Genomic DNA, 5,809 nt, shown 5'->3' with positions numbered 1-5,809 from the left:
TTGAGCTGTGCTGCTGAAGAAGAGTATTGAATGTACCCTGGACTGCCAAGAAAACAAACAGATTCATCCTGGAGATGGTTAAACCAGGCTGCTCCTTGGAGGGAAGGATTCTGGGGCTTTGTCTGACATACTTTGGACATGTTGTAAGGAGGGACAGGTCCTTGGAGAGGGACATCATGCTTAGAAGGGTAGAGAGACAGCGCAGGAGGGGAAGACCCTCTATGAGGTGAACTGATTCAGTGACTGGGGTAATCGGGATGGGTGGTGTGTCAGAGGCAGCGCAATTGGCACAGGAAAGAGCAGGGTTTAGGGCTGTTGCACATAGGGTCGCTATGAGTCACAAGCGACTTGACGGCACACAACAACAACAACAACAACAACAAAACATTTATGGTTTTTATTCATTTTGAGTTAATTTTTTTGACGTTATATGCACAACAAGTCAGTCTTTGTACTAAAACAATTAGCTTGGGGTTCCTTTATTCTGCTGTAGAATGCTACAGAATTATATAAAACACCAAATTGTTGTTGTTTGTTGTTAAGTGCCATCAAGTTGCCTGCCACTCATAGTGACCCTATGTACAACAGCTCTGAACTCTGCTCCATGCTGTACCAACCTCATGGTCCCTGACACCCCTGCCATTACTCCAGTGACATAGTCAATCCATCTCTTCCAGGGTCTTCCTCTCATGCACTATCCCTACACCCTCCAAAGCATGATGCCCCTCTCAAAGGACTGGTCAAGACTTGCAGCATGCCCAAAAGTATGTCAGATGAAGCTTCCATCTATATCTCAATCTGAGAGCTCCACCAAACACTGTCCACCATAGGTAACCATTATGGCATTTGACACACCAGTGGCACAGCATTCAGCATCACAGCAACCCTAAGTTACCTTAGTACAGGAAACCAACAAAACAGTGCTGTAACATTTAGAAGAATGTTCATCCCAAACACAATTAACTTAGCCCAGGGCCCACCCAACTTTTAAATACAAAGGCCCACCCAGCAGGTCCTGATTGACTCTAAACAAGAGGCTTCCAGCCCACAGCTCATTGTTAGCTAAATCAGGCAAACACAGTCAGTTCACATACAATTGTGAATGAAATAAAAAAACAAGGAAACAGTCCACACTGGACACTCAACCAAAACAAGAAAGCCCTCTGATAAACAAGTGGCCGAAGCTAGTACATCTCATTTCATTAATGTCTAGAATGTCAAGGTTCATGCGTTCCATTTAGTTTTTCACAATTTCAAGTTTTCCAACATTCAAGTGATGTGCATTCCACATTCCAAGTATTAAACAATGTTTGCCATTATTTTTCCTCATTTTAACTTTCGTTCTAGGCTCTACCAATGCTACTATAACTATCCACATTCCTCTACTGTTCAGGGTTTTCAGAGTCCTGTTATTTAAGCAGTGGATCCTCCTTCCTACTTTGTCTTAATCAAGGAGCTCTACTAAAATATGTCCACCATGGGTCATCCTTGTGGCAAACTGAGTGACAAGATATCACTTTTCATGTGGCTTTGTTGTGAGTGATAGGATATTATCCACACACATATACATACAAGGGAAGCCCACTAATACAACTTTTATTCAAATATATACTCCTATATCTAGAGTCAAAGAAGAAGAAATTGAAAATTTTTACCAAATCTGACAGTCTGAAATTGACTGAACATGCAATCAAGATGTGTTAATGATAACTGGTGAATGGAATGCAAAAGTTGGAAACAGTGAAGAAGGAATAGTAGTTGAAAAATATAGGATTGGTGATAAAAATGGGACAGGAAACAGAATGACTGGATTTGTATTTTCAATTATTTATTCATAGCAAATACCTTTTTAAAAAGACACAAACATGGCCCTCACCTAACAGGCTGCATAGGAATCAAATTGACTGTATCTGTGGAAGAACTCTTTGGAGAAGCTCAATATCGGCAGTTAAAACTAGGCCAAGGACAAACTGTGGGTCAGACCATCACTCACAGCTAGTTCAAAATGAGGCTGAAGAAAATAAGTCCATGAGAACTAAAATATGATTTTGAATCTATTCCATCTGCATTTTAAGGTCATTTTAAGAATAGGTTTAAAGCATTGGACACCAGTGATTGAAGATCAGGTGAGTTATGGGATATTATCCATGAGGACAGCAGAAGCTCATTATAAAAACAGAGAAGGGGAAAAAATCCGAAATGGATGTCAGAAGAGAGTCTAAAAATTGCACTAGAGCATTGAAATGCCAAAACAAAGGGAAAACATGCATGCCAAAGTAAAAGAACTGAAGAGAAGATTTCAAAGGGCAGCTTTAGAAGACAAAGCAAAGTATTATAATGGAACATGCATAGAGCCGGAATTGGAGAATAAAAAGGGAAGAGCTTGCTCTCAATTTCTCAAGCTGAGAGAATTGAAAAACATATTTAAGCCTGTGTCACAAAATTTGAAAGATGCTATGGGCATTGAATGACTCAGAAAGCATCAAAAGAAGATAGAAAGAATATACAGAATCACTGTACCAAAAAGAACTGACACTGAAAAATTAAAGAAAAGACCATATGAGCAGGAGCCAATGATAATAGAGGTCACAGAAGCTGCATTTGAAGGCACTGGCAAAAAATAAGGCTGCAGTGCTCACTTCAGCAGTACATATACTAATACTGGAATGATACAGAGAAGATTAGCTTGGCCGCTGTGCAAGGATGACATATAAATTTGTGAAGCATTCCATATCTTTTTTTTTTTTTTAAAAAAAAAAGGTCCCAGAAACTGATGGAATATCAATGACTTGTTTAAATTGACAGATGCAGCCCTGGATGTGCTCACCAACTACCTATGCTAGGATATCTGGTCAACGGATTGGAAGAGATCCATATTTGTTCTCATTCTCAAGGAAGGTGATCCAACTGAATGCGGAAATCATCAAACAATAGCATTAATATAACACACAAGCAAAAGACTGCTGAAGATCATCAAAAAATGGCTAGATCAGTACATTGATGGGGAACTGCCAGAAGTTCAAGCAGGACCAGGGATATCATTGCTGATGTAAGATGGATTCTGGCTGAAAGTAAAGAATACCAGAAGAATATGTATTTATGTTTTATTGATTATGCACAGGAATTCGACTTTTTGAATCATAACAAGTTATGGCTAACATTGAGAAGAATGGGAATCACAGAGCACTTTATTTGTACTCATGCAAAATATGATATCTAGACCAGGAGGCTGTTGTGCAAACAGAGAAAGGGAACATTACATGATTTAAAATTAGGAAGGGAAGTGTGTCAGGGTTGTATTCTCTCTCCATACCTTTTCAATCTGTACACTGAGCAACTTATTCTAGAAGTTGAACTCTATGAATAGGAATGTGACATCAGGATGGAAGGGAGATTCATCAATAACTTGTGCTATGCAGATGACACAACCTTGCTTGGTGAAAGTGAGGACTTGAAGCTCTTGTTGCAGTAGAGGAAAGAATACAACCTTCAATATAGATTGCATTTCAATGCCAAGAAAACAAAGATTTTAACCACTGGACCAATAGGCAACATCAACCGTCAACAATTTCATCTCACGTGGATGCACAATTACCACCCAGCAGTCATGAAATCAGGAGGTGTATTGCACTGGGAATGTCCGCAGTGAGGGTCCTCACCTCTCCAATATTGAGGAGTAATGATGAAAGTTTGAGGACTAAGCTGTGTTTGATTCAGGCCATGGTCTTTCTGAACACTTACTATGTATCTCAGAGCTGAACAATGAATGACAAAAGAAGAACTGATGCTTTTGAGCGGTGTGAACATCCCATGGATGGCCAAAAGAACAAACAAATATGTCTTATAGAGGGTGCAGCCAGAGTGCTCCTTGGAGGCAATGACTTTCACATCACATACTTTGGGCATGTTGCAAGGACATGATGCTCAGATGGGTAGAGGGTCAGCAAAGGTGAGGAAGACCCTTAACTAGGTGGATTGACACCGTGATTGCCACAATGGGCTCTAACGTGTCAGGATGGCACGGGATAGGACAGGGTTCAGATCTGGTGTTCATAGGGTCGCTATGGGTCATACTTCATTCAATAGTACCTAACAACAACTATAAAGATGGGCTGGGTGCTTAGCGGTAAAGAGTTGCACTGCCAACTGAAAATCATGAAGGTTCAAATCCACCAGCTGCTCCAAGGAAAAAGATGGGCAATCTTCTCCCATGTGATTGCCTCTGAAAGCTCACTGGAGTGCCAGATTTGGGTCTACTCTGACTTGAGAGTACACAACAAAAACTACTCCTAAGAGAGAAAGTTTATAATTAAGATACCTGAAAATATCACATAAATAGATGCTGTGCCTTTATTGGTGACCGTGGATGATGTATAAGGTTAAGCACTTGACTGTTGTTGTTGGTGTTGTTGTTAAGTGTCGTCAAGTGGCAGGTGACTCATAGCGACCCTATGAAGGAGAGTCCTCAACACTTGGGTGTCTTTCATCCTCTCTCCAGGTTCATAGGGTTTTCCTGAAGCAAGTGGATGCCACTCCTCCTTCCAAGCGGGGAGCTCCACCCCACTCTCTGTCCGTATTGGGTAACCAACCGTTATCGTACTTGACACATCAGTGTCACAGTGTTCAGCCTCACAGCAACCACAAGTGGCCGCAGGATGGCAACTTGTACACTAGGGCTATACGACCTAGAGGAATGTCTGAACAAAAACAATGAAAGACTTGCCCAAGGGCTGCAGCCCAAATGCTGGCAAACTCCTTGTCTCAGAACCCCCGTTCATCTGGCAAGTCTGCTCTGCCAAATCCCACGTGGGGCCAAAAGTACACCACAAGTGCCTGGCGCCCTCAAATCTGCGAGCCTCAAGAAGCCAGAGTCTGGATTCAGCTGACATAAAATTTCCCAAGACAAAGCACTTGACTACTAACCAAAATCCTGGCTGTTTGAACTAACCCACAGGCACTTCAAAAGAAAGACATGATGGTAAGACTTCAGAATGGCCACAGCCTGGAAAATCCTACAACTGAATAGTAACTAGTGGCAGTAGCGCCTGTATCATTGTCATGAATTAAACTCTCTCCCCAAAATACTTATATAAATACGTATAAACTTGGCCATGATTCTCAGTGATCTGGCAGTTAAGTAATGATATAATCATCCCCCATGATGCAGTACGGTGTAATTAATCTCCTTTTATCATGTGTTGTAAATCTGGATCTCTCTGTATTAACGAGGCAGGATTAGGTTAAATTAATAAAAATTAGATTATGTTTGTATTCATGACACAATATTAGAGGGTTGCTCTTACTCAGGTCACAGGCAAGATTTTATTTAAGCAGTTTCCTTGTGGTGTGGCCTGCATCACATTTTGTTTTAAAATAGATAAAAGGATTAAGAAGCTGGTAGAGAGGGATCTTAGTCTTGCTAAGAGCTGGAAGCAGAGCCTTGGACCCAAGGTTTCTGCACTAAGAATCTCCTGGACCCAGGGCAAGAGTGATTTCATGATACTTGGTGGCCTCCAAAGAAAACTGAGTCTGTAAGTGTAAAGGAGACAAAGACCTTCCTCCAGAGCTTACAGTCTTCTAGAGTTGGTGCTTTGAATTTCGACTTCTAGCCCAAATTGTGAGAGAATAAATTTGTTTGTTAAAGCTATTCACTTGTAGTATTTCTGTTATAGCAGCACTAAATAACTACGACAATCATTTATTAAAAATATTTCTAGGGGAGCTCTGGTGGCCTAGTGGTAAGGAGCTGCAACTACAATCCCAGAGGTGCACGGTTCGAATCCACCAGATGCTCTGCCGGGGAAGGAGG

The 5,809-nt window shown here is 41.2% G+C and overlaps 1 protein-coding gene across 1 annotated transcript in view; it reads right to left on the bottom strand.

The window, feature by feature from the left end:
- The window catches only part of CDKL3 (cyclin-dependent kinase-like 3), an 80,885-nt gene that overhangs the window by 71,840 nt on the left and 3,236 nt on the right, over positions 1-5,809 (bottom strand). The gene's annotated exons all lie outside the window — the stretch shown is intronic.

This window comes from Elephantulus edwardii, unplaced genomic scaffold (assembly GCF_000299155.1).
Source record: "Elephantulus edwardii isolate Elephantulus edwardi_28Jun2011 unplaced genomic scaffold, EleEdw1.0 scaffold00064, whole genome shotgun sequence".
Lineage (NCBI taxonomy): Eukaryota > Metazoa > Chordata > Mammalia > Macroscelidea > Macroscelididae > Elephantulus > Elephantulus edwardii.
This window is presented reverse-complemented; position numbering and strand designations above follow the sequence as displayed.